Source organism: Hypanus sabinus, unplaced genomic scaffold, assembly GCF_030144855.1.
Source record: "Hypanus sabinus isolate sHypSab1 unplaced genomic scaffold, sHypSab1.hap1 scaffold_188, whole genome shotgun sequence".
Taxonomy (NCBI): Eukaryota; Metazoa; Chordata; class Chondrichthyes; order Myliobatiformes; family Dasyatidae; genus Hypanus; species Hypanus sabinus.
Genome location: NW_026779970.1, coordinates 608,126 through 633,450, shown reverse-complemented (window position 1 = coordinate 633,450; position 25,325 = coordinate 608,126). Strand labels below are relative to the sequence as shown.

The 25,325-nt window shown below is 41.8% G+C and overlaps 1 long non-coding RNA gene across 1 annotated transcript; it reads left to right on the top strand.

The window, feature by feature from the left end:
* Positions 1-4,680: 4,680 nt before the first annotated feature.
* LOC132387459 (uncharacterized) lies at positions 4,681-21,848 on the top strand. Its single transcript, XR_009509896.1, has 3 exons — positions 4,681-4,829; positions 12,743-12,825; positions 17,247-21,848. It is a non-coding gene; the product is annotated as an uncharacterized LOC132387459 (long non-coding RNA).
* The last annotated feature ends 3,477 nt before the right edge of the window (positions 21,849-25,325 follow it).

The window sequence follows — 25,325 nt, the reverse complement described above, 5'->3', positions numbered from 1 at the left end:
AGGTTGCTTTTGTGCATTGCCACTGAAAATCCCACCATTTCTTCAGACTTCTGACAAAATCAAAAATATACTATTTATCAATGCCTTTAAGAGTTAGCAAGAAAAAAATTATTGTCCTATTTACAAACATATTGACAATGCCATTACAATATTGAACAAATCAGTTTTGTTGCTTATACCATAATCAGAGCAATTAAATTCAAAGTGCAACCATAGGAAAATATAGTATCACATAGTACTGCTTTGTGATGATAAGCAATATTAAAACCGTGTTAAAGTGTGGCATGTACCAGTCTTGGCCCCTTCTGGCTCCCTTTGGTTGGAAACAGACCAGTTGTCAGCACAGTCAATCTCACAGTATGATGTGTTGCCTAATCTATAATCAACAATGCCTACTGGCACTGGAGCAATGCCCTGAAGACATTATTGGATGGTCTTCCATTCTCGAAGGCTGTCTGCCCACCAATTTCTTTGAGATCCGTACTGGGCCTAGAGGAGATTCTGCTTTCTTCTTACCTCACCTCCCCCTTCTGTTTTCCAGGTGCTGGTTCTCAGCACTACATAACCCATTTCACATATGGCCATAGAATAATCGGATACAATAAAGGATAATCCCTGTCAATTGTAATTTTTAAGCTTTTGATACTCAGAGCCACCTGTTGGGCTCAAAAATCCAGCATCTAATGATTGGCACAAAGGAGCCAGTCACTGGTGAGAAGCCACCGTGTGTGCACACACTTACAAAATAAAATTCAGCAGAGCTTGAGTACATTAACAAGTAGCAGACATACAAGCATATAAAACATGGCAGAGAAAAGACCACCCCTCTTCCCCAATTACACGAGACAATAAAAGACATGGAAAGGGAGAAAATACCCTAAGTTCCTGCCCAGTTTCCTCAGATATTCAGACCAATTGAGAACAAGGGCCCCAACCTTTTTTAATGCCATGGATCACTACCATTAGCTGAGTGGTCTGTAGACCCCAAGTTGGGAACTCCTGATCGAGAAGGTCATATGCATCGGATTTTATTGATAGCATCTTCAATCATCCTAAGATGCTTCCCGAAAACCAGAAATTCATGTAAGGAATCAAAGGAAAAAAATACTCAGGAGGAAATGCCATTATGCTGGGTAAGCTCTCACCATTCATAACAAGAATTTGTGATGATGTGATTTTCCCCAAAAAACAGTAGGTATGTTAAGGAGGGTGAAACCGAATTGTAAGTAACCAATCTACATTTAACTACTGCCTTTTCCGTCAGCAGATATATCTAGATTTTCCCTGCTAAAGTTGTCTAAATTTAACAATGTCAAAATGAGATTAAAATGCTTCAAGACCAAATGTTGATAAGATTAACAGAACTTTTTGAAATTGTTTGCTGCAGGGTGAACTGCTGAACAGTTTGAAATAATGAGCACATATATTATAACAATGCCTTTGCAGCCGAATTCTACTTCATGGGGAAGAAGTTAGCATTAGTTAACTTACTATTCCTCTTCAGATCAGTAGGTGACTTCATATACTCCAGCTTTCCTATGCCAACTCACACATTGATTCTCAACATCCTTTTCCTGAAGTCTCCTCTCTTTAATTTAATCTCTTTTAACGGGCTTCTCCATCCCTCAAAGGCTTCTTCACTTGACAGCTCTGTGACCGACACCAACTGTTTACCCTTCAAAAATTAATTTCCTTTCCCTCTCAACCATTTTGTACTCTCTTCTTCATAGACACCAACCTGAGAGGTTTACACCTCATTAGGAAACACAAAAATACGAGGGGTGATTGATAAGTTTGTGGCCTAAGGTAGAAGGAGTCAATTTTAGAAAACCTAGCACATTTATTTTTCCTACATTTACACACGTAGTCCAGCGGTCATGGAGCATACGGATCCCTTCTTTGTAGAAGTCAGCGTCTTGGACCTCCAGAAGTGGTCCACAGCAGTGGTGATTGATAACTTTGTGGCCTAAGGTAGAAGGAGATGAGTTATTAACTTCAAACTTCCTGTATTTTCACTCAAAGAGATTAACTGCACATACATGTAATGAGAGCTGTATAACTCAACTCCTTCCACCTTAGGCCACAAACTTATTAATCACCTCTGCTGTGGACCACTTCTACAAAGAAGGGATCTGTATGCTCCATGACCGCTGGACTAAGTGTGTAAATGTAGGAGGGGACTACGTTGAAAAATAAATGTGCTAGGTTTTCTAAAATTGTCTCCTTCTATCAAACTTATTAATCACCCCTTGTAGAGGGGTTCCTTTTCTGAATATTGACTACCCTTCATATAGGTAGTTTTTTAAAAAATTCATCAACCCTTCAAATTTTTACAATACAAAATTAGTGACAGTAATATGTCATTCCTGACAATCTACACCAAGGCAATATCTAGCTGGTAGTACTTCCAGTATTTTAGAGCAGGAAACATTTTGCTAGGCTTTTGAGTTAATCATGTAGCAAAGTCCTTGTCAAAATGATCTCAGATATTTTATAGAATACAGTGGATTCCAGTTAATTGGAACACATCTGGATTGGAACATTTTGGAGAGAGAGGATCGCATCCACAACATTTTGGAGAGGGAGGTGAGCAGCCGGATGTCTTTGTACATAAGACTATAAGATATAGGAGCTGAAGTAGGCCATTCAGCCCATCAAGTTTGCTCTATCATTCAATCATGGACTGATCCAATTCTTCCAGTCATCCCCACTCCCCTGCCTTCTCCCCATACCCTTTCATGCCCTGACATATTGGTACCAATGACATAGGAAGGAAAAACATTGGAGAAGTCCAGAGGAGGTTCGTAAGGATAATTCCAGGAATGAAGCGGTTATCAGACAAGGAACGTTCGATGGCTCTGGGTCTGTACTCACTGCAATTCAGAAGGATGAGGGGGGATCCCACTGAAACCTTGAATGTTGAAAGGCCTAGACACAATAGATACGGTAAGGACTTTTCCCATGGTGGGAGAGTCTAGGACAAGAGGGCACAGCCTCAGGACAGAGGGGTGCCCTTTCAAAACAGAGACGTGAAGTACTGTAATTTCTTTAGCCAAAGGGTGGTGAATTTGTGGAATTTTTTGCCACATGCACTTGTGGAGACCAAGTTGCATCAAAGGTTACGGGGAGAAGGCTGAGAACTGGGGTTGAGGAGGAGGAAAAAAGGATCAGCCATGACTGAATAGTGGAGCAGACTCTCATGGGCCAGATATCCTAATTCTGCTCCTATGTCTTATGGTCTTATGGTCTTATTTTGGCCCAATTAAGTGACTGATCCAATCAGCCAAAGTTTCATGGAAATAGTTAAAAATGTATAAAAAAGACAAACTGAGTAACAAATTGTGTATTTAAATAAAGTACAGAATAAATTAGAACACAACCAATAGTCCTATACGGTACTATAAAACTGTGTATTATTTCCTAATAGTTATCGTCAGAGGAATTTGTCCAGTATGCACAATATACAAACGACACACACAAACTGCTGAGTTCTCCAGCAATTTGTGTGTGTTGTTCAGATTTCCAGCATCTGCAAACTTTCTCTTTTATGTGATCTTCAAAGTGTCTTCCAGGGATGCCTACCCTAAAGAAGTTTAAATATTCCCTTCAATGGGAGTTCAGTGAAACTCTTTCTCACTGTTCCCTGTTGTGATCTGTGCTGCTGTCCAAAGGTCCTGCCGAAGAGTTTTGGCCCGAAACATCCAGCATCTGAAGATTTTCTCTTGTTTGTGACAATGAACAAACAAATCATAGACACCCAGTGCAGATAATGGACAGACTTCATACAATGCTATCGACAATTGTATCCTTCAAATCTTCATTTTCATTGGAACATTCAAGATGATTGTTGATGCCTTCAAATCGTCTGTAGTTCCTAACTTGCTGAAGTAGTGAAATCATTTTATTTCCACTCCCTGCCATATCTGGCATCTTCAAGCCTGATTGCTTGAAATCACAAAGAGCAAAACAGTTCAGAATTCTTTTAATGCTAACTTCTCACCAAGTATTAATGGCAAAAATCACTACTGATGCAATTTAAAAACGGGTCCCTCTAAGTACAGTGTAGCGTCTAATGGCCACACAACTGACACTAGTTAGATTCTGTTTGGCAATAGTCCCCTGCCCCATTTAAGCAGCGTAGTGCCTCAAATATCCAAAGAAAACCCTGACAATTTTTTCAATTAGTTTTTGTTTGTTTTAAGAATTACCCTGATTAACCAGTGGTCCAATTAACCAGAATTGACTGTATTTAGTTTCAAAGCAGTGTTTTTACATAACAGTTTACTTATTATCCAGGAACATCCATTCAGAATTTTGAACTATCTATTAGGGTAAACAAAATGTTGACAATTGTGTTGCTTAAAAATATTTCATCCTCTGGATTATATACCCATACGTCATTCCTAATGAATGAACAATTAGTAGAGGGTGTTGCAAATCTTTAAAAGCCTAGACCCTTAAAATTACTCATTGCCAATATTAGTGGATGATTGAGCAAAACTTTGACAGAGGGGTTGATCACAGAGTACTTGTAATAACATTGTGACTCAATTCTCTGCTTACACAACCATTACTTTAAGATACACTTTAGCAGCATAAAGGAAATACAAGTTACACATTTATTTATTAAGTGATGGACCAACTCATTCTTCAGTCTTTTTATGTAGTACTGATGAAAAGGATTTCAGGTACATTTCTGCTTAACATGCCAGAAAAATTGGACAACCAGGTCAATTTGTGGAACTCGCTGAATTGGTACAATACAGTCTTCCAGCTGATTAAGTCAGCCTGAAGTACAACACGTACAACAGCAGCATTCAGTAAACAAGGTGACTTTCAAGCATATATTCTGTATGAAGTTTTGCGCTGTGTTTCTTTTCTTTTCTTACATATATATATATATTAATATATGAATAAAGTTTATCTTAGAAATAAAAAAAGGAATGCTATGATTGCTCTGGAGAGAGGGTAGAGGAAATTCAGCAGAGTGTTGCCTGAATTGTTGCACTTTCATTATAAGGAGAGATTGGATCATCTAAATTTCTTCTTACTGCATTGGGGAAGACTGTGGGGTGATTTGACAGAGATCCACAAATTGAGAGGGATAGATAGGTCACGTAGTAAGAACTTTTTCTTTTTTCCCTTGATGGATGTTGAGACAAGAGGACAGGCTGTTAAGCTAAGAAATAGGAGACCTGGATGAGATCTGGAAATGAAACTTTTAACAGCGAACACATAGAATCTGGAATGTTCTGTTTGAGGCAGTTGAGCCAGGTACACTTGTGAAATTTAAGAGACATATATACAACTACTTGAATTACCAAGGCACATTAGGTTCATCACCTTTTACAGGTAAGTGGGATTAGTATTGAGGAGTGCAGTGGAAATTGTGGATCGAAGGGCTCATTCAGTGCATAACTCTATTACATTTTCTAGTGTAATAATTACAGACACCAAGATGAGGACAAGGAAGATTTTAATTGCTCATCCAACTAATTTGTGCCAGGTGAAGTGGATTAAAGTCTCAAAGTCTTGAGGCTACTTAAACATAGCTCAGATTTTCAGCTGCATGCTTCCTTTAAGCAATCCTGCCGTGACAATGAAATCATTATATTTCTATTTCAAAGTAAATAGAAAAATAAAAATTCAAATTGAAGTTGTCTGTCAGCATTTCTTCTGAGGATGAGAGCCCAAAAATTGCACCACGCTTCTTCTTTTGCATGAAAAAAGATTAAAGAGCAAGAATTTTCAATTACAAGTGTAACGCCCTGGCTATGGTTTCTACTGCTGTGCTGTGAGGTAGTTTCAGTTAGCAGATTTCTGTAGAAGCAGTGTGCCACACTGGAAAGTGTGTTTTGGTTTCAGCTAAGATAAGGACCGTGTTGTCCAACTTTGAATGTGAGTCAGCCAATCAGGCTTGTGGGATGTGACAGAAGGTTCTAGAGAGCTGTGGGGAAGAATTTTCTGAAGGACAGTAGAGTATGGTTTGAAGTCTTTTGGCCAGGAGCTTTGGAGCAGGGCAAGGGAAGATATGTGGGAAGGAGAGTCCCCATTGCAAGAAGCGCTTTGTGCAGCCGAATGGCTCCAAGGAGAAAGGAGCAATGCTCCTAAGAGAGCCAGTTCATTCGACATGGTCCTCGCGGGGAGTTCAGTGGCAGATGCTTTCACGTAGACTGTGGGTCCAGCATGTGAGTGAAGAGATATACTCAACTACTGCAATGTGAGCTCCAGTGATATGTGCACATTTGACCATAAGATGTAGGACAGAATTAGGCCATTCATCCCATCGAGTCAGTTCTGCTACTTCATCATGGCTGATCCCAGATCCCATTCAACCCCGTACACCTGCCCTCTCACCATATCGCTTGAAGCCCCAACCAATCAGGAATCTATGAACTTCCTCTTTAAGTATACCCACAGAATTGGCTTCCTCCGGAGTCTGTGGCAGAGTGTTCCACAGATTCACCACTCTTATGGCTAAAAAAAAATTCCTCCTTACTTCTGTTCTAAAACAACAGACTGGTTTAACTGCAGTGTGTCCTTTTCTTTTTCTTTCTCTGTAACATTATTAAAGTTGAAAATTTGGTAAATATACTTTCTTTATAATTTTAAGCTGGTGTGCAATGTGTCATTTCTGATAACTGGCTATGGGCAGTATTTATACAGCATTCATTCAAATAGAGGTTTTTCTAATTGGAACATCATGCTGTTCTTAAACACAAAGTACACTGCAGACGCTGTGGTCAACTCGACGTGTACAACCAAGCTGGATGAACTCAGCAAGTCGGGCAGCATCCGTCGACTGCTCATTTCGATGGATGCTGCCCGACCTGCTGAGTTCATCCAGCTTGTTTGTACACGTTGATCATGCTGTTCTTTGTTTGGTTGAACCCCAAATTATACCGACCCTAGACTTAGATTGGTTATGAATGGTGGCCTTCTCACTGCTGAGTTATGTAGCTGCTAGCAGAGTTACCTGATGGGTCACGTCTGTATGCAGACCCCAGTGAGTGGATTACATTTGTGGGGTTCCCATCTAGGTCTTGGGAATGCTCTGGGAATGCTGCTTAAGGACTGATTAAGCGGTTTATTTGTGTGTTTAAACCAGTGCTTGTGGAAAGTGAGGTGCATCGCAGTTAAGATGCTTTATTATGGATGCTGCTGGGATTAAGGCTCGGTGCGATTCGTAATGGATATCCTTAAGTAATGCTTGTGTTCTGAGCAGGTGGATGTTCAAATTCCCAATGAACTGCTGCAATGAGTGCTGAGTGCTGTAAAAGTGATGGGAAAAGTTCTGCTGATTGAACAGCATTTTGACCAGTCAGCTGGTACCAGTGATGTAACTGAAGTTGTGCTGCCTGACACCTGGAGAGGCGGGCCATAGGCAGCCCATATTTTTAGAGAAGGAGTGCATGTAGTTGAGAGTGGTGACTTGAAAGACAAGTTGTTCTCATTTCTGCAGCGTGAGAAAAAAGAGCTGTGCAACATGAAAGGTCTAATGGGTCCTTCAGTGGCTGATTTATATTCTGAGCTGGTTTCGGCTATTACATCAGTGACTGATAAATGCCAAAGTGTTCCGGTGGAGAGCCAAAGTTATCATAGCCTGGGAGTGTTCTCCGCAGTCAAGCCCACACCCAAAGGGGAAGAAGAATATGAGTCTTGGGTGGAGCAGACATCTCAAATACTCAGTAAGTGGCAGTGCTCAGATAATGTGAAAAACAGAGACAAGCAGAGACTTTAATGGGTCTGGCAGCTGATAGAGTGAGGTTCCGAGAGGCAGGAAACACATTAACCACATCACCTAATTACTTGCAAGCTCTGGAAGATGCTTTTGGCACTGCTGAAAGTGCAGACCATCAAATGATGAGGTTTTGGCACACATTTTAGGTGTAAGGAGAGAAACTGTCTGTCCACCTGTTCAGGTTGGAGAAACTACAGCATGGTTTGTGCCACAAAGGGGGCATTCAACTGTCTGAGAGAAATTGCTTGAGAATGGAGCAAGTTGTTAGTGACGCGCTGTCACATGACGTGATTGCTCTACATATTTGAATGACCTGCAAAATCCACCCTCCTCCATCTTTCACTGAGTTACTCAGAGAAATCAGAGAAGAGAAAAACATGATTGAGAAGCGGAACATTTCCAAAAGTCGAGTGGTGTCTTCAGTGGTTCCCTCTGCTGCTCAAGTGACTCCGATGCTACAGAGATAGAGCTTTTGAGGAGTGAGGTGGAAAACCTTTGAGCTGAGCTGACTCAATAGATACCTGCTAATCTTTCAGCTAAACGTGACTCGACCTTTGGGAAACCCAACCCATCTGTAGGACTTACGATGCAGAGGAATGATGCTGAAAAGAGTCTCTTGACTAGAGAGGTGCTGGGTTTTTCTGTTACAACTATGGAGGAGATGGACATTTCAAGTGAGACTGAGAGACAGGGAAATCTTGGAAAAGTCAGTGGTTAATCAAACAGTGAAGAAAAGAGGCAAAATTACAGTGGGACCCAGTAAAGGAATGAGCTGGCATCTCTGCAAGTCAGTCAGTCATTCCAGTCAGTATATCAAGGGAAATACTAAGGTGCAAGACATTATTCCTGAAGGCTTAGTGGGACCAAGTTCTGATGTATTCATACAGATTGAAGGTGTTTATGCTAGAGCCATTCTTGACACAGGTTCTCAAGCTACCTTGCTTTATAGATCCTTTTACAACAGTATTTGATGCATTTACTATTGATGCCACTCAGTGCCCTTGAGATTTGAAGCCTTACTACGATGAGTAGCCATACAACGGTTACTTGTCAGTGAAACTGAGATCACTGACACACCAGTGTTGGTCTGCCCTGGTCCGGTTGAAAAGGGCGAGGCTTCCATTCTTGTGTAACGAATACTTCCATTGTGTGAGCATGCAAGGGGAGAAATGGACAGAACTTTTTGAAGATCCTGAGCATTCACCCTGTATTCGGAGCTGCTTTTGAGAAGGTGCAAGTTCCTCCTGAGCAGGATGATGAGTGGAAATGAGGAACTGTGTGCTACACCCTGTCAACACGTGGCATGCTACACCCTGCAGGAGTAGCTATAGTAAATTTGCTAGAATGTCCAATGCCTCAGCCATCCCAGTGAATGTTCCTGATGATCAGGAAGTTTAGTCACGCTTGCTGCAGGAATGCCGGCGAGACCTGAACTGCAGAAATCTTCGGCTGTCCATGCAAACAGGATGACCTCAGGAAGAGCTGTTACCCTCAGACGTGGAATGTCAACTGCCCGTCTTTTTCCTGTGATGGTAATGTCTGGTATTCCGGGGAAAATGGAAGAGAAAAAGTCTCTTGGATCGAGGAAGCTGACATTGAATGTAAAAGGAGAGTAACTGAAAGGTTAGTACGTACGTAAAGATGTGTTTTCTACTGACAAGTTTGATCTTGATTGTTCCAAGAATACTTGCCACACTCTTAGAGTGACAGAAGACACACCTTTCTGAGAGAGGTCTCGCCTGTTAACACCCGCACAGGTTGAAGATTTTTGGAAGCACCTGCTTAAACTGAAGAAAGCTAAGTTCAGTTATGGGGCAGAGGGGTCTGAGCTGCCAGAAGGTACAAGTGTTGGACATGAGGAGGCATCCCCATATCTCCCCAGGAAGAGTAGACAGGAAAAGTCACAAGAAGTGCCTGAGGCTGAAGAAGCTGAGGATAAGATAAGAAAGTCTCAGAGTGTCAGGAAACCTGCAGATAGGTTGCCATATAATGCATTGGTGAAACAGTGTGGCATCCATCCCAATAGTGAGATTTGTTACTTCCATTTACAAATGGATTGAGGGTCCTGAAATCACGAAATTCATTTGAGTACTGTGTGAATGGTTTAATAAGTTCCAAAGTCATGAGGATGTGACAATTTTGGTGTGTGGGGGGGGGGGGTGCAGTGTAATGCTTTGGTTAAGATTTCTAATGCCATGCTGTTACATTAGCTGTTTTCTGTAGAAGCAGTGTGCCATAGTGGAAAGTGTGTTTTGGTTTCAGCTAAGATAAGGACCATGTTGTCCAACTTGGGAATGTGAGTCAGCCAATCAGGATTGTGGGATGTGACAGAAGGTTCTGGAGAGCTGTGGGGAAGAATCTTCTGAAGGACAGTAGTCTGGTTTGGAGTCTTTCGGCAGGAGCTGTGGAGTGGGACACAAGGGAAGATACTGCAGAATCCGTTGGAAGGAGAGTCCCCATTGTAAAAGGTTCCAAGGAGGAAGGGCCAATACTCCTGAGAGAGCCAGTTCATTCCAGCTGGTCTTCGAGAGGAGTTCGGAATGTGGCGGATGCTTTCACGCAGACCATGGGTTCAACACACGAATAAAGAGAGACAGCCCTTACTACTCCAGTATGAGTTCCAACGTTATGAGCACATAAGACCATAAGACATAGGAGCAGAATTAGGCATTTCAGCCCATCAATTCCGCTCTGCCATTTCATCATGGCTGATCCCAGATTTCATTCAACCCCATACACCTGCCCGCTCACGATACCCTTTGATGCCCCAACCAATCAGGGATCTATCAACTTCTGCTTTATATATGCCCATGGAATTCGCGTCCACCGCAATCTGCAGCAGAGCATTCCACAGATTCACTGCTCACTGCTCTCCTTACCTCTACTCTAAAATATTGGACTGGTTTAACTGCAATGAGCCCTTTTATTTTTTCTTTCTGTTTTCTGTAACTGTTAAAGTTGAAAATTTAGTAACTATACTTTCTTTATAATTTTATGTTGGTGCACGATGTCATTTTTGATAACTGTATATGGACAGTATTTACACAGCGTTCGTTCAAATCAAGGTTTCTTTAATCGGAACATAACGACATTCCTGTTTGGCTGAACCCCAAATCATACCGACCCTAGACATTTTGTTTATGAAAGGTGGCCTTCCCACTGCTGAGTCACGTGGCTTCTAGCAGAGTTAGCTAATGAGCTAAGTCTGTATACATGCCCCAGTGAGAGAGTAACATAAGAGTCATCAAATTGTCATTGGGTCTCCCTGTTGCATCAGCACACTGAAAATTGTCACTGTAACATTCCCTGCTGATTTGCTGCAGTCTTTTTGCACTTTTCTGGTCTGATTATCACACCCATTTCTTAAATGAATGCAGTCGCAATGCAACAATCTTTCAGCTGTAGGGCAGTTTTACAGCTGAAGGCATAGATACAGCAATAATGGGAGAAATCTCCTCCAGAGATTAGAGAGACACAAGCAGGTAGCTGAAGATCAGTGTCTGCAGAGGACATGTTGTTTGTACACAAGACCCAGGATTATAGCCTGGGCACTCCCGGCCTGTGGCTTCAAAGATCTCCCTATACATGACTACCTGCAATTTATAAAGTCTGCACCATAGGCAAATGAGTGTCTGCAGAGGACATGTCATTGTACATTAGACCCAAGACAATAACCTGGCATCTCTGGTATGTGGCTTCAAGGATCTCTCTGTATTTGACTACTCGCAATTTGGGAAGTCTGCACAATAGGCAAATGACAGCACTCATTTTGCCTTCTTCTATGGACAGAGGGAGTATGAGAGACCTCCCAAATACAGCAGTGAGTAGCAATCTATGTGGTAGAGATTAGCAACCACTGCCTGGAGGAACGCTAGGACGATTAAGCTGAAAACAGCCCTAACTTCAATGGTCAAAATTATCAAGGCACACACACACAAAGATATATGAGGTTTCAAGAGATCATAGGACATAATAAGAACTGAGAGCACATTTGGAGTTTGGACTCTTTAAAGAACAGCTTTAGGGGAATGGGTTTACTAAAACCTCATTGCTTTATGATTAAATAGGAACACGGTAAATGGAGGTAGACCTTGGCAACTGAGGAATCTGAATTTGAAAAATAAATCTGGAATTCAAAATGAAGTCTGATTAATAAAGACCACAAAAGTTTTAGCTTTTTTCTCTTCCCTGTGGAGTACTTATATTTTTGTCTACCCAACATACTCTTTGTATGTGTCCTACGTTGTTATATTTTCTGCAAGTTTTCTCTAGTATGAGAGCACCTGCCATAATGGTAACACAATTTGTTTGGCCATGCTGATCTCGGCCGAGACATTACAAATTTGGACAAGCTCACTTTAATTCCTAATTGCAACTCAATTGCGTCTCTGTCTGCTGTTTCCAATGATATAAATAGCAATGATACTGCTATTTTAAATGTAAGTTGTGCTTTAGTTAGGAGACATTTTGAACACTTTCTAGTAAGATTCAACAAGCTAAACAATTTGCATCATCAAACCCATTACCAAGCTGACAATGCTCACATATACTGTTCAATTCAGCCATGTACACTGAAATGGACTCCCCTTTCACTTGATTTCACTTGTAACCTACCATGTTCTGCAATCAAGAATGGTTTTCCTTCTAAATGTTCCGGCATTACTTTCACAATATCAGCAAAGCTCACTTTGGCTGACTTGTTTGGAGCAGTCAAATTTCTAAGTGAACTGTATGCTTTAAATCCAAAGCACATAGTAACATTGGCACTTGTTTCTCATTAGCTAGTTATTCCATTTGCTTTAAAATGCTGCTCAATCCATTCAGTACATATAATCTAGTTATCTGTCATGTAATCAAATACATCAATCTTTCTGATGTAGTCAGCTGTTTCTACTCCTTTTTAATGATTATCACCACTTGTACACATTGTTTATGAACTCATGAATTTTTCTGTTTTATGCCTTTTTAAATTTAATCGTCTTTCCTTTTTGCAAAGAAAAGATGCTGCTCTGAAGAAAAAAGACAGACTGCGTTTCTTTAACTTGACGGTTTCTTGCTGCACATTTTAAATAAAACTTAAACAGGTAGGTAGTCATCTTGGGTTCATATAAAAAATACAATTCTTGCATACGTCTTATGTGCATGTATTTAGCTAGGGTGCCAAAGACTTTTGCACAGTACTGTATTTGTTAATGTGGAGCAGATAACGAGGTTGTAAATCCGGTGGGAGCAGATGATGTTGGGAATAGAAACATAGAAAACCTACAGCACAATATAGGCCCTTCTGCCCACAAAGCTGTGCCGAACATGTCCTTACCTTAGAAATTATATAGGGTTACCCATAGCCCTCTATTTTTCTAAGCTCCATGAACCTATCCAGGAGTCTCTTAAAAGACCGTATCGTATCCACCTCCACCACCATCGTTGGCAGCCCATTCCATGCACTCACCACTCTTTGTGTAAAAAAACCTACCCCTGACATCTCCTCTGTGCCCTCTTGTGCTAGCCATAGGTGAAGTGCCGTAGGAGGGTTGCGGGACAGGTGGCAGAAAACAAGTGGTGTGGGTGCAGACACACCTAGCCCTGAGACATCAGGATTGATGATCATTACAGAATATGTTTCTGGTGCTTCCCACTCCTTCCCCTCTCCCCTTCCCTTTTCCCAACCATCCAGGATTCTCTCCCCCTGCCGCCTTCCCATTGTCTATCCACAATAGAGACCCATATCAGAATCAGTTTATCATCACTCACTTACATCACAAAATTTGAGTTTTTTTTGTGGCAGCAGTAAGTTGCAATACATGAAATCAACATATAAAATGATTACAGTACTATGCAAAAGCCTTAGGTTGGATATATATATATATATATATCCAAGACAGTATTGTACCTCCTTGCTACTGTTATGTTTTCCAACTTCAAAACATTAAACTAATTAAAAGCAAATATATTTACAATATTACTGAAATATGAAATACATAGCACCTTTGATACTTCTTAAATACTTAAAGGAAAATCAGGAGAGAGAAAACTCTCAAGTGATTACTCCCAGAGGGAAGAAGGTCACATACACTGGGATCTGAAGAATTCAAAAAGAACAAAAGGAACAAGGAAGACTGCAAAGGAAATAGAAAGCATATGTCCATTCAATGCAGTGAGCAAAGTGCCTACTGAAGGAGTTCTGTTGAGAGAGTCTACCCTGATATCTACATTGCACTCAAAACTGGGCATGCCAAGGTTGATAAGTTCCTCACACTGGACCGATTGTTAGCAGGCAATCTCTATGCACTATCTGCATGTATATGAAAGATATGAGCAGCAATGAGATCTTCTAGATGCCATCACAATCTGTTTACAATTGAGAGTATCCAAATACCTTCCATCTCATGCCTCCCCCCCAACACAAAGATTTGTAATGGGGTACTCTGCTTTTGGGGATATCAGAGGCTTTAGTGCACTGGGATAACAATGGAATCGCTATGTCCCAGCAGAACGATTACATATTATGAGCATCAAGAAGTATCAATAATCACTGTATATCAATCAGAATGCACACTAACTAATTTTGGTTGTCTGCCCTAAATACTACTTGAATAAACATGCCGGCATTTTTTTAAGTGATCTCTTTGCTTGGTGAAAGGTGGCAGATAGTTTGGGAGAATTCAACGTACATTCCAAGATCGCAATACTAGAGTGCAGGAAATTATGTGCAGCCTACGTAACAAATGTGATTTCATTTACCAACAGAAAAAGTGATATATCTCAAACAGGCACTTCCACCATGAGGTACGTACAATATTCAGGCTGTATCTAGCAAATACATTGAGGACTGGGGCCATGGAACTAAACATCCATTGCCTACGATGGGATGAAATTTCAACTTAGCTGCTCATTGCATGTGCAAGGCTGCTACTCATTCTACGCTGAGAAGGACTAGGCCACCCCCTCTCTACCTTGGCAAAGAAAAGCAATCCAGTTGTAGGGCTTCCAGATCTGCATAAATCATACCCCAGGCTGCAACACTATTAAAATTATCAGAGGGGTATAAAATAATCAATTCTTCTGGCATTCGTTAACCATTCCACAACCAAACACACTTAAAAATTCATTTACCTTAAAAAAAACTGAGCAAAACCATTTGAAGACACACAAAATAGTTAAAGTTAATTGAAGTTAGTAAACATTTGTGTAAATTACATTATAATAACTGCTCACTATTCCTGCATCAAGCATAAACACTGTTCTGTTATTTGAGGAACCAGATGGTCTATCCCTGCTTCTTCTTTCTTGTCTTCTTCTTGGAGGCAAGTGGAGCAGGAGGCATTCCTCCCCAGGGCAGGTTCAGGGGAGCTTGAGAAGTCTATCCTCCATCCCAAGGGTTGTGTGGTGTCAGCAGGCAATCGGGAAATCTCAGCGATCAGCTGCGCAGAAACGCAGCAAGTTGTGAAATTCAGCACCGTCATTGAAATGAAGCCCAACAGTTAGACTTGAAATGGCTTGCTTTTGCAACATAGTTAATACAAGTTCTTTAAATCAGAAGGGAGAAGAGCATAAAATTAAGCTTTTTTTTCAAAAGTAGGCTTTCAGTAGAAATAGGAACAACTGTAAACTGTAAACTGTAAACAACTGTAATGAGTGTGAAATCAGCATACCTGATGACTATGTCGTTTCCCCAGTCTCATAATGGAACAAGGGAGCCACAGTGGCAATTGCTCAAGGCAGCACAGAAACTTAATTTTTTGCAGCTGAAGTGTGAACATCTCATTTCCTCAGAATTACAGCCCAGTCACCACAAGCACCATCTTAAAAAGTAAAAATTGTCTTGCCTTCAAGTGAGTGGTGGAAATAGTAAGTCAGAAGTAATTTGAATACTTGGAATCTCTTTTCTAAAAAGTGAAACAATTTAAGTAAGGGAACTCTTTCCAGGAGACCAGATAAAATGAAGCAACCCCTTTCAGTTAAAGTCTTCCTTTAATACTGGCAACATTAAACTGTTCCATTGTCCACTTAATGATGCTGAATCATTAAACAATGTTACCTTTTGAAAATGTCTCATTTCCTCCTTTAAACCGGCTCTATTTAGTTACGGGGCATCACTATTCAATGCAACAAAATGAGAAAATGTTGGAAAAACTCAGCAAGTCAGGCAGCATCTGTGAAATGAAAACAGTCAACAATTTGGGCGTGACTTCCTCAGATCCTTCCTCACAGCCCCAAAACATCAACTTTTTCTCTTTCTATAGACGCTGCCTGACTTGCTGAGTTTTTGCAGCATATTCTGTTTCTGTTTCAGATTTCCTGCATCTGTGGGTTTAATTTACTAGCAAGTTATGTTCCCATGTTGTGGAACGTAAGCTCTCAGCAAGGTTTTCTCTATGATACTGAAAGGAATTTATGAGTTGAGGAACAGGCACTTTAAAAAAAAATTACTTTTTGCATTTCTGTGCCCAACCTTGGGACCCACAGGGTGCCTAAACAGTCAAAGTTGAAAATATGTATGTAACCCCCTGGGTCGCCTCAGGCTCGCTCAGCTCGTTCCCGTCTGGGGGAGCAGCCTTCGGCCCCGCCAAACTGGGTAATCAGCTGGTGTGCATGCTGTGTGATGTCCCCTCCTCGCCCAAAAACAGACAGTACACCATATCCGATTAAATGAGTACAATTTATAAAGGTTACTATAACTAAGTGATTAATAATGATACAGTATATATGAAGAAAAAAATAAAGAAAAGGCGCCAAACTTATCAAAGTCCAAACCACTTCGTGCACAGCCGTTGGAGCTCAATTACTGAAGTCTTCTGGCCACCATTCGATCCCCTCCGAACTCCTCGACTCGCAGCTTAGGACCATCCGAAGTGGTCAACCAAGCACATCTAGCTTCATCTCCTCTCCTCGGAGTACCTCCTGGCCTCGGACCCCCGCTTGGGGTCCATTCCTCGCCCAGCTTACAGCATCGCGTCCTCTCTCTCTCAAACCCTCGTGCCGATCTCCCCAAAAGCCCGCCAACAATAGCTTACAGACTCAGAAGAAAGAACAACATTAATCCCAATTGGTTTACAAAGGAATACAATTCTCGTTATCAGTAAATTTTAACTCAAACAAGCTTCCAGCACTCTCTCGCAACAAAGGAGCATTCCTGCTTTTAACAAAACAAAGAAGCCATTTTGATCAACATACACAGTAACAAAGAAAAAAGAAGAAACCCCCTTTACATGCAGGTCAAGTTGTTCGCACTAAGCTTCCTCAACCAACAATGTTATTTGATCAAATAATGTCGTTATTTTGTAAATGTTTATCATTAAAAAATAAGATGCTTAAAATCTGAAACAAAACTGGAAAATCCAGTAGAAATCCAGTAGTTAACATGTCAAGTAGTATCTGCATAGAAGTTAATCCATCTTCAACCTGAAATGCTGACTCTGTTTTTCTACGTAAGGATGCTGCCTGGCCTGTGTAATGTTTCCAGCATTTTGTGTTTTTAATTAATCTTTTTTTTTGATAAATATAGATAGGCCTTTGGGGATCCTCCTCTCCTTTGATATAACGTCAAGGGATCAGGTCATCCAACAGATAATAATGGTGAAAGGCAGGAACACAATGGAGAATCAAGATAGATTTTGCACCTTGATCAAATCAATGTGGGCACCAACTCCATGAGAAATTGCTGACCTTCTGCCCTCTGACATTCAGATCAGTTCTGCGCTCTACAACACAGAAATCAGAGAGGGCTGGAAGTCAGGTACCCGTACATCGGAGCTACTGCTTTGCCTCAGGACTTGTATTGAGAAATATATCTGACATAACCACTATATATACCTGAAATATAATCACCATGTATTAGCTATTTACTATACTATGTAATTACTTCCAGGTACTGAATATTAGTATGTATTATTTTACTAGACACATTTTGTTATGTGTTGTTTTCACTAGATACTTTGTACTCTCTTAGCTGCATATTATGGCACTTACAGGACACCTGTTTGTTTAGCAGCACTATTAGCTGAGATGTATCCCATGTATTACACTCAGCCTTTGTTTAGTATGAGATAACGGTGGCGGACAGGATGCTGCGAGCAGAATGTAATGTGAGGGAGGTTGTCTGGAAAACATAATCTTGGCCACGAATAAGGTCCCAATGCGAACGGGTGAAAAATAATGGTGACGCACCGAGAGCTGGGCAAGAGCGATTGATTAGTTAATATATAGATGATATGCAATTATCAATTGATTGGGTATGCTGATGAAACCGGAATGTAACTGAGATAAGAAATTACTATAAAGAATGCTGTACACTGGAGCTCGGTGGGCTTTCGGTGACGTTCATTGATTGCCTCAGCCTTTGTTTGCAAATAAAGGTTTAAACTTCTCGAAGAATTGTCTGCGTCTCCAGGTCATTTCAAGTAACCACCACAAAATTGGCGACTGCAGCAGGACCGGGAAGAGACCCGAGGAAAAGATTCGGTGGGTTGAGGCCACTTCCCGGTCCCTCGGGAGCCCTCACTGAGCTAACAGAATTATGGGTGCACCCAGAAAAAAGATAAGCGCTTTTTGCGACAATTTGGATTGAAATTCTGTTGGTTTTGGGGGTCTCGGGGACTCAGAAGTGTGTAGCAACTGCCGAAGGATCTCTCCGATCCAACAAATCTGGCAGAATTGAGGGTTTGACAGGAGGCTCAGAGGATTGATCGAGAACACTGCAGTGGGGGTAAGTATGAATAAGGTAACAAGAAGTTGAGTAAAGAAAAATCCATGTGGTGTTGGTAAATCCCTGTGGGTACCACTTCACACAAAGCGAAGGGCTGAACGGGCAGGGTAAGGAATAATAGAGTAAATCCCTGTGGATACCGCTTCGGACAAAGCGAAGGGCTGAATGGGTAGGGTAAGGAATAATAGAGTAAATCTCTGTGGATACCACTTCGGACAAAGCGAAGGGCTGAACGGGCAGGGAGAGTGAAGAGAAACTTCTGTGAGTACTGCCCTAGGTTGAGGGCTGCTCAGACAGAACGGAACAGAAGGTAAGAAGAATTTGATAAATTGCTTAAACACTGGTAGAATAAACTGTAGGGCTAGGCGTGGAGATAGGATCGGGGAGGTATTTGAACTGTGAGATTTTTTTTTAAAGAAATAATACCTAAGAGAAGAAGAGAATAACATGGTGGAAGAAAAAGGAACAGCAGTAGACATACGGTGCAAGAAATTCCCAGTAAGTAGAGGTGAGATTATTGCAATTTCAGAGAAATGGGAAAAGAGAGCCAAAAACCGGTGCACAAAATGGCCAAAAGAAGTGACATTCGATGTAAGCTTGTGTGAAGAGATGGAAGCACTAATTAAAAATCATAAACCAAACAATAAGTCCAAGAAAAGGGAGGAAAGGAGAGAGCAGGAGATAGAAGTATTGAAACTTTATAGGATGAAGGGAGAAAGATTGAGAAAGACAGGCAGGATATTGATAATAAACGAAAAAGACAAAAGGGAACCGGAAAAACAGGAGGAAAAACCTAACAGAAGCCCGGCTTCAGCTCTATACCCGCATCTGAAAGAACTAGAAAGACACCCTCCCTATTATGAGCAGGGAACACCCAAGCAATGCCCCATAATATCAGGAACAATGAGCCTGCAGGGGGAAGTAGAGGTCTGGGACCATGAGGAGGAAAGAAGGAAATATGAGAAGGTGAGAGAGGTGCTGAGGAATGAGATAGAGGGAGAAAAGATAAGATAGAACAGGAAAGAAGGGAGATGGAAAGAAAAGTGGAAAGGCTACAGAAGCAGAGAGAGAAGTGGGATTATGAGGAGTATCGGTTATACTGTAGAGACAGACAGACTAGAAGAGAACAGGAATCATCTAGACGGCAAGAACGGAGTGAGTTGAGAGGAAGTTAGAGGAAGGTAGGAGACGAGAGTTTGGGGGAAGTACGAGAGAGGACGGAGAGGCAGATATTGGCGATGGAAGAGGGGACTAGAGTGGAGAAGGAGCAAGGAAGAAGGTATACCCCAGGAAGGTATGAGTGGCAGCCAGTAGTACTAGGGCCAGCAATAGATAAAGAACCAAGTGAGGAAGGAAGCTTGATTACATGGAACGGGGAGAAGGAAATGCTGCCATTGCTGGTAAAGGATCAGGACAAGTACAGTATATCCCTTGGGGATTCCAGGACCTGGAAGGGCTGAAAAATACTCTGCCTAGTCTGCACGAGGGGGCAGGAAAGTGGATTAGAGCCTTTTGAGGAGGAAACAACGGGACGATTGTTGGCTATGGGAGATTTGAAGGCACTGCTGATAAGGTTGATGGGAACTTCCAAGCTGAAAGAACTGATGGAAATGGCTGGCTTACAGAATGTGGACAGCCCACAGACTGATGGGGCCAATTTTGATCCAGTGAGACAGAGGGTATGGCAGAGCCTCAGGAAGCTTTATCCACCCAGAGTAGACCCCAAAGCCTTAAAGGGGGAACTACTGGGAGACACTGAAAACCCAGCAGCCTATGTAGAAAACCAGTTGAAAAGATGGAGACTGGAGACTGAGCAAGAGGTGGAAAATAGCTTGTTTCTGAACTCACTGTTCTGTCAGAGCATTTTGGATGCAATGCCTCCGCAGGTCAAGTCTAAATTGGAGGAAGTGGTTGGGCTGTCATCACTGACACTGAATGATCACTGAGCATTCAGTGATCACGTAGTCCACGCGGTGGAGAAATATCGGAGAGACAAACGAAAGCTGCTGAGCAGCAAGAAGAGGTGCAGCGAAAGCTATTGCAAATGCAGCTCGAAGAACTGAAAAAGGACAAAGAAAAAAAGCAAAAAGATGCTGCCAGCCGTCACTAGTGTGAGTACAGCCATTACACCATTAGATGGAGGAACCAGGCATTCTGTCAGTCAAGGGCCAGAAAACCCCATGCCAATAATGAATGTCTTCGGAGGAGCATTTCCACAGATGCCCTATCAGGGACAGAGTAGAGTTAAGCAACAGCCCAGACAGGACTGGAAGTCCCAAGGAGGGGGGTAGAGGAGTTATGGGCAGACTGGTTAGAAAGCAAACTAGGGGGATGGGGTGCGTGGCTGACTAAATTGGCAATGACTGCAGGCATTGTGCTGATAAGTTGTGCATTTATTCTGTGCTGTTTTCTTCCATGTCTCAAGACTTTGATAATGCGTGCGACAGCAAAACAATTCCCGATGCTCCTGGAAATTGTTGAATCTGGCCCTAGACAAGGAGAAAAGCCGATGATGTACTGTTACAGTCTGCACGATGCACCAAGCGGACTGGAAGGTGTTAATGATGTGGACACTAGTCTGTAAGAGTGTCTGAGTCTTTTTTCCTGTCTCAGCTACGGAGGGACAGGTTTTTGGCTCAGCAGCCTAGGATAACAGAGAGAGATCATTTTGAGCTCTGAGTATGGAAATTGTAGTTGACCCAAATTTGGGATAAAAATGCTGGACTTTATTTTGGCGTTGGTGCACGGCCTCTGAGAGTTCTCTTCCTGTGTGAGACCCTGTGGGTCTCAAAGGGGGGATTATATTGAGAAATATACCTGACATAACCACTCATAACCACTATATATATACCTGAAATATAATCACTATGTATTAGCTATTTACTATACTATGTTATCACTTCTAGGTACTGAATATCAGTATGTATTATTTTACTAGACACGTTTTGTTATTTGTTGTTTTCACTAGATACTTTGTACTCTCTTAGCTGCATATTATGGCACTTACAGGACACCTGTTTGTTTAGCAGTACTATTAGCTGAGATGTATCCCATGTATTACACTCAGCCTTTGTTTAGTATGAGATAACGGTGGCGGACAGGATGCTGCGAGCAGAATGTAATGTGAGGGAGGTTGTCTGGAAAACATAATCTTGGCCACGAATAAGGTCCCAATGCGAATGGGTGAAAAATAATGGTGACGCACCGAGGGCTGGGCAAGAGCGATTGATTAGTTAATATATAGATGATATGCAATTATAAATTGATTGGGTATGCTGATGAAACCGAAATGTAACTGAGATAAGAAATTACTATAAAGAATGCTGTACACCGGAGCTCGGCGGGCTTTTGGTGACAAGTTCATTGATTGCCTCAGCCTTTGTTTGCAAATAAAGGTTTAAACTTCTCGAAGAATTGTCTGCGTCTCCTGGTCATTTCAAGTAACCACGACACTTGCTGCCAGGACCAACAGTAGTTCTGGATCATGCTAAGGTGAGCAGCCTGATTTTTGATGCATCTTCTATTTGTTCTTCTATTTTATATGTTTAATAAATTAACCATAATTGAATGCACTTGACTTATTATTAATGTGTTCATGTATTTTCATATTGATTACTGATTTAAATTGTTTATAAATATCTCTGAATATCTTCAGCTTCTGTTCCTATATCTTTTGTCCATTTAATGGTAGAGGTTGTGGGTTTGGAAGGGCTATTGGTGCAGCTTGAGAAAGTAACTACAGTCCACTGTGTAGGGATGACATACTGCAGTCCTGGTGGTGGGAGAAATTAATTTTAAGACTGTTGGATGGGTGACCATCAAGCAGGCTGCTTTGCACTGGATGCTGCCAAGCATTATCAGTTTTGTTCGAACTGTGTTCACCCAGGAGAGCTGAGAGCACCCCATCATGCTTCTGACAATCTTGGAGGTTGTGGAAAACCTTTGGGGTAACATAGAAACAGAAAATCTACATCACAATACAGGCACTTTGGCCCACAATGCTGTACCAAACATGTACTTACTCTAGAAATTACCTAGGGTTATCCATAGCCCTCTATTTTTCTTGCATGGACCTATCCAAGAGACTCTAAAAAGACCCTTTTGTATCTGCCTCCACCACCATCACCAGCAGCCCATTCCACACACTCACCATTCTCTGGGTAAAAACTTACCCCTGACATCTCCTCTGTACCTACTCCCAAGCACCTTGAGACTGTGCCCTCTCGTGCTTGCCACTTCAGCCCTGGGAAAAAGCCTCTGACTATCCACACAATCAATGCCTCTTATTCTCTTATATACCTCTGTCAGGTCACCTCTCAGCTTCTGCCACTACAAGGAGAAAAGGCCAAGTTCACTCAACCTATTCTCATAAGGCATGCTCCCCAATCCAGGCAAAATCCTTGTAAATCTCCTCTGCACCCTTTCTATAGTTTCCACATCCACAGTACTCCAAGTGGGGTCTGACCAGGGTCCTATATAGCTGTAACATTACCTCTTGGCTCCTAAACGCAATCCCACAGTTGATGAAGGCCAATGCACCAATGGACCTTCTTAACCACAGAGTCAACCTGTGCAGCAGCTTTGAGTGTCATATGGACTCAGACCCCAAGATCCCTCTGATTCTCTACACTACCAAGAGTTTTACCATTCTGCCATCATATTTTACCTACCAAAATGAACATCTCACACTTATCTGGGCTGAAGTCCAACTGCCACTTCTCAGCCCACTTCTGCATCATATCGATGTCCCGTTGTAACCTCTGACCATGTTATTATTTACTAACCCATCCCTCCACTTCCTCATCCAGGTCATTTATAAAGATCACAAAGAGAAGAGGTCCCAGAACACATCCCTGAGGCAAACCACTGGTCACCAGCCTCCATGCAGAATATGACCTGTCTACAACCACTCTTTGCCTTCCCTGGGCAAGCCAATCCTGGATCCAGATAACAAGATCCCCTTGGATCCCATGCCTCCTTACTTTCTCAATAAGCCTTGCATTGGATACCTTATCAAATGCCTTGCTGAAATCCATATGCACTACATCTATTGCTCTACCTTAATCAATGTGTTTAGTCACTTCCTCAAAACATTCAATCATGCTCGTAAGGCACGACCTGCTTTTGACAAAGCCATGCTGACTATTTCTTATCATATTATGCTCATACTTTCATAAATCCTGCCTCTCCATCAACTTACCAACCACAGAAGTAAAAGTCACTGGTCTATAATTTTCTGGACTATTTCTACTCCCTTTCTTGAATAAGGGAACAACATCTGCAAACCTCCAATCCTCTGGAACATTGACCATCCCTATTGATGATGCAAAAATCATCGCCAGAGGCTCAGCAATCTCCTCCCTTGTTTCCTGTGCACCTGTGGGGTACATCTCGTCCAGTCCCGGTGACTTATCCAACTTGATGCTTTCCAAAAGCTTCAGCACATCCTCTTTCTTAATGTTTATATGCTCAAGCTTTCCAGTCTGCTGTAAGTCATCCCTACAATCGCCAAGGTCCTTTTCCATAGTGAATACTGAAGCAAAGTATTCATTAAGTATCTTTGCTATTTCTTCCTGTTCCATGCACACTTTTCCACTGTCACACTTGATAGGTCCTTTTCTCTCACATTTTATCCTCTTGCTCTTCACGTACTTGTAGAATGCCTTGGGGTTTTCCTTAATCCTGATAGTCAAAGCCTTCTTATGGCCCCTTCTGGCTCTCCTAATTTCATTCTTAAGCTCCTTCCTGCTTGCCTTATAATTATCTAGATCTCTAACATTACCTAGTTTTTTGAACCTTTTGTAAGCTTTTCTTTTATTCTTGACTAGGTTTTCAACAGCCTTTGTACCATATTTTCTGTACCCTACCAACCTTTCACTGTCTCATTGGAACATACCTATGCAGAACTCTACGCAAATATCACCTGAACATCTGCCACATTTCTTCCGTACATTTCCCTGAGAACATCCATTCCCAATTTATGCTTCCAAGTTCCTGCCTGATAGCCTCATGTTTCCCTTTACTCCAGTTAAAAGCTTTCCTAACTTGTCTGTTCCTATCCCTCTCCAATGCTACGGTAAAGGAGATAGAATTGTGATCATTATCTCCAAAATGCTCTCCCACTGAGAGATCTGACACCTGACCAGGTTCATTTCCCAATACCAGGTCAAGTACAGCCTCTCCTCTTGTAGGCTTATCCACATATTGTGTCAGGAAACCTTCCTGAATGCACCTAACAAACTCCACCCCATCTAAGCTCCTTGCTCTCGAGAGATGCCTATCAATGTTGGGGAAATTAAAATCTCCCATCATGATAGCCCTGTTGTTATTGGTGTCAGCAAGAGAGTTGCTCCTATCAGATGCCCATGCATCTACCTGCTGTTATTGCTACAGTAGTTGAGTAACTCATCAGTTGAGTCTCTGGTCAATGCCTCTGCTCACTACTTTGACCATCTATTTCCCACTCTGGCCCTTTACCTCTTCTCACCTACTTATCACTTCCCTCTGGATCCCCTCAATCTTCCTTTTCTCCCATGGTCCACTCTCCCCTCCTATCAGATTCCTTCTTCTCCAGCTCTTGACCTTTCCCACCTTCCTGGCTTCACCTGTCATCTTCCCACTAGTCTCCTTCCCTCCCCCACCCCCAAACTTTTTATTCTGGCATCTTCTGACTTCCTTCACTGTCCTGGAGAAGTGTCTCAGTCCAAAGTATCAGCTGTTTATTCATTTCCAAAAATAGTGACTGACCTGCTGAGTTCCTCCAGCACCTTGTGTGTGTTGCTTTGAACTTCCGGCATCTGCAGACTTTGTCGTCTTTATGATATGCTTCCTCTGGTGCTTTTACAGCTTTTTAATTGCAACCAAATTAGTATGATGTGT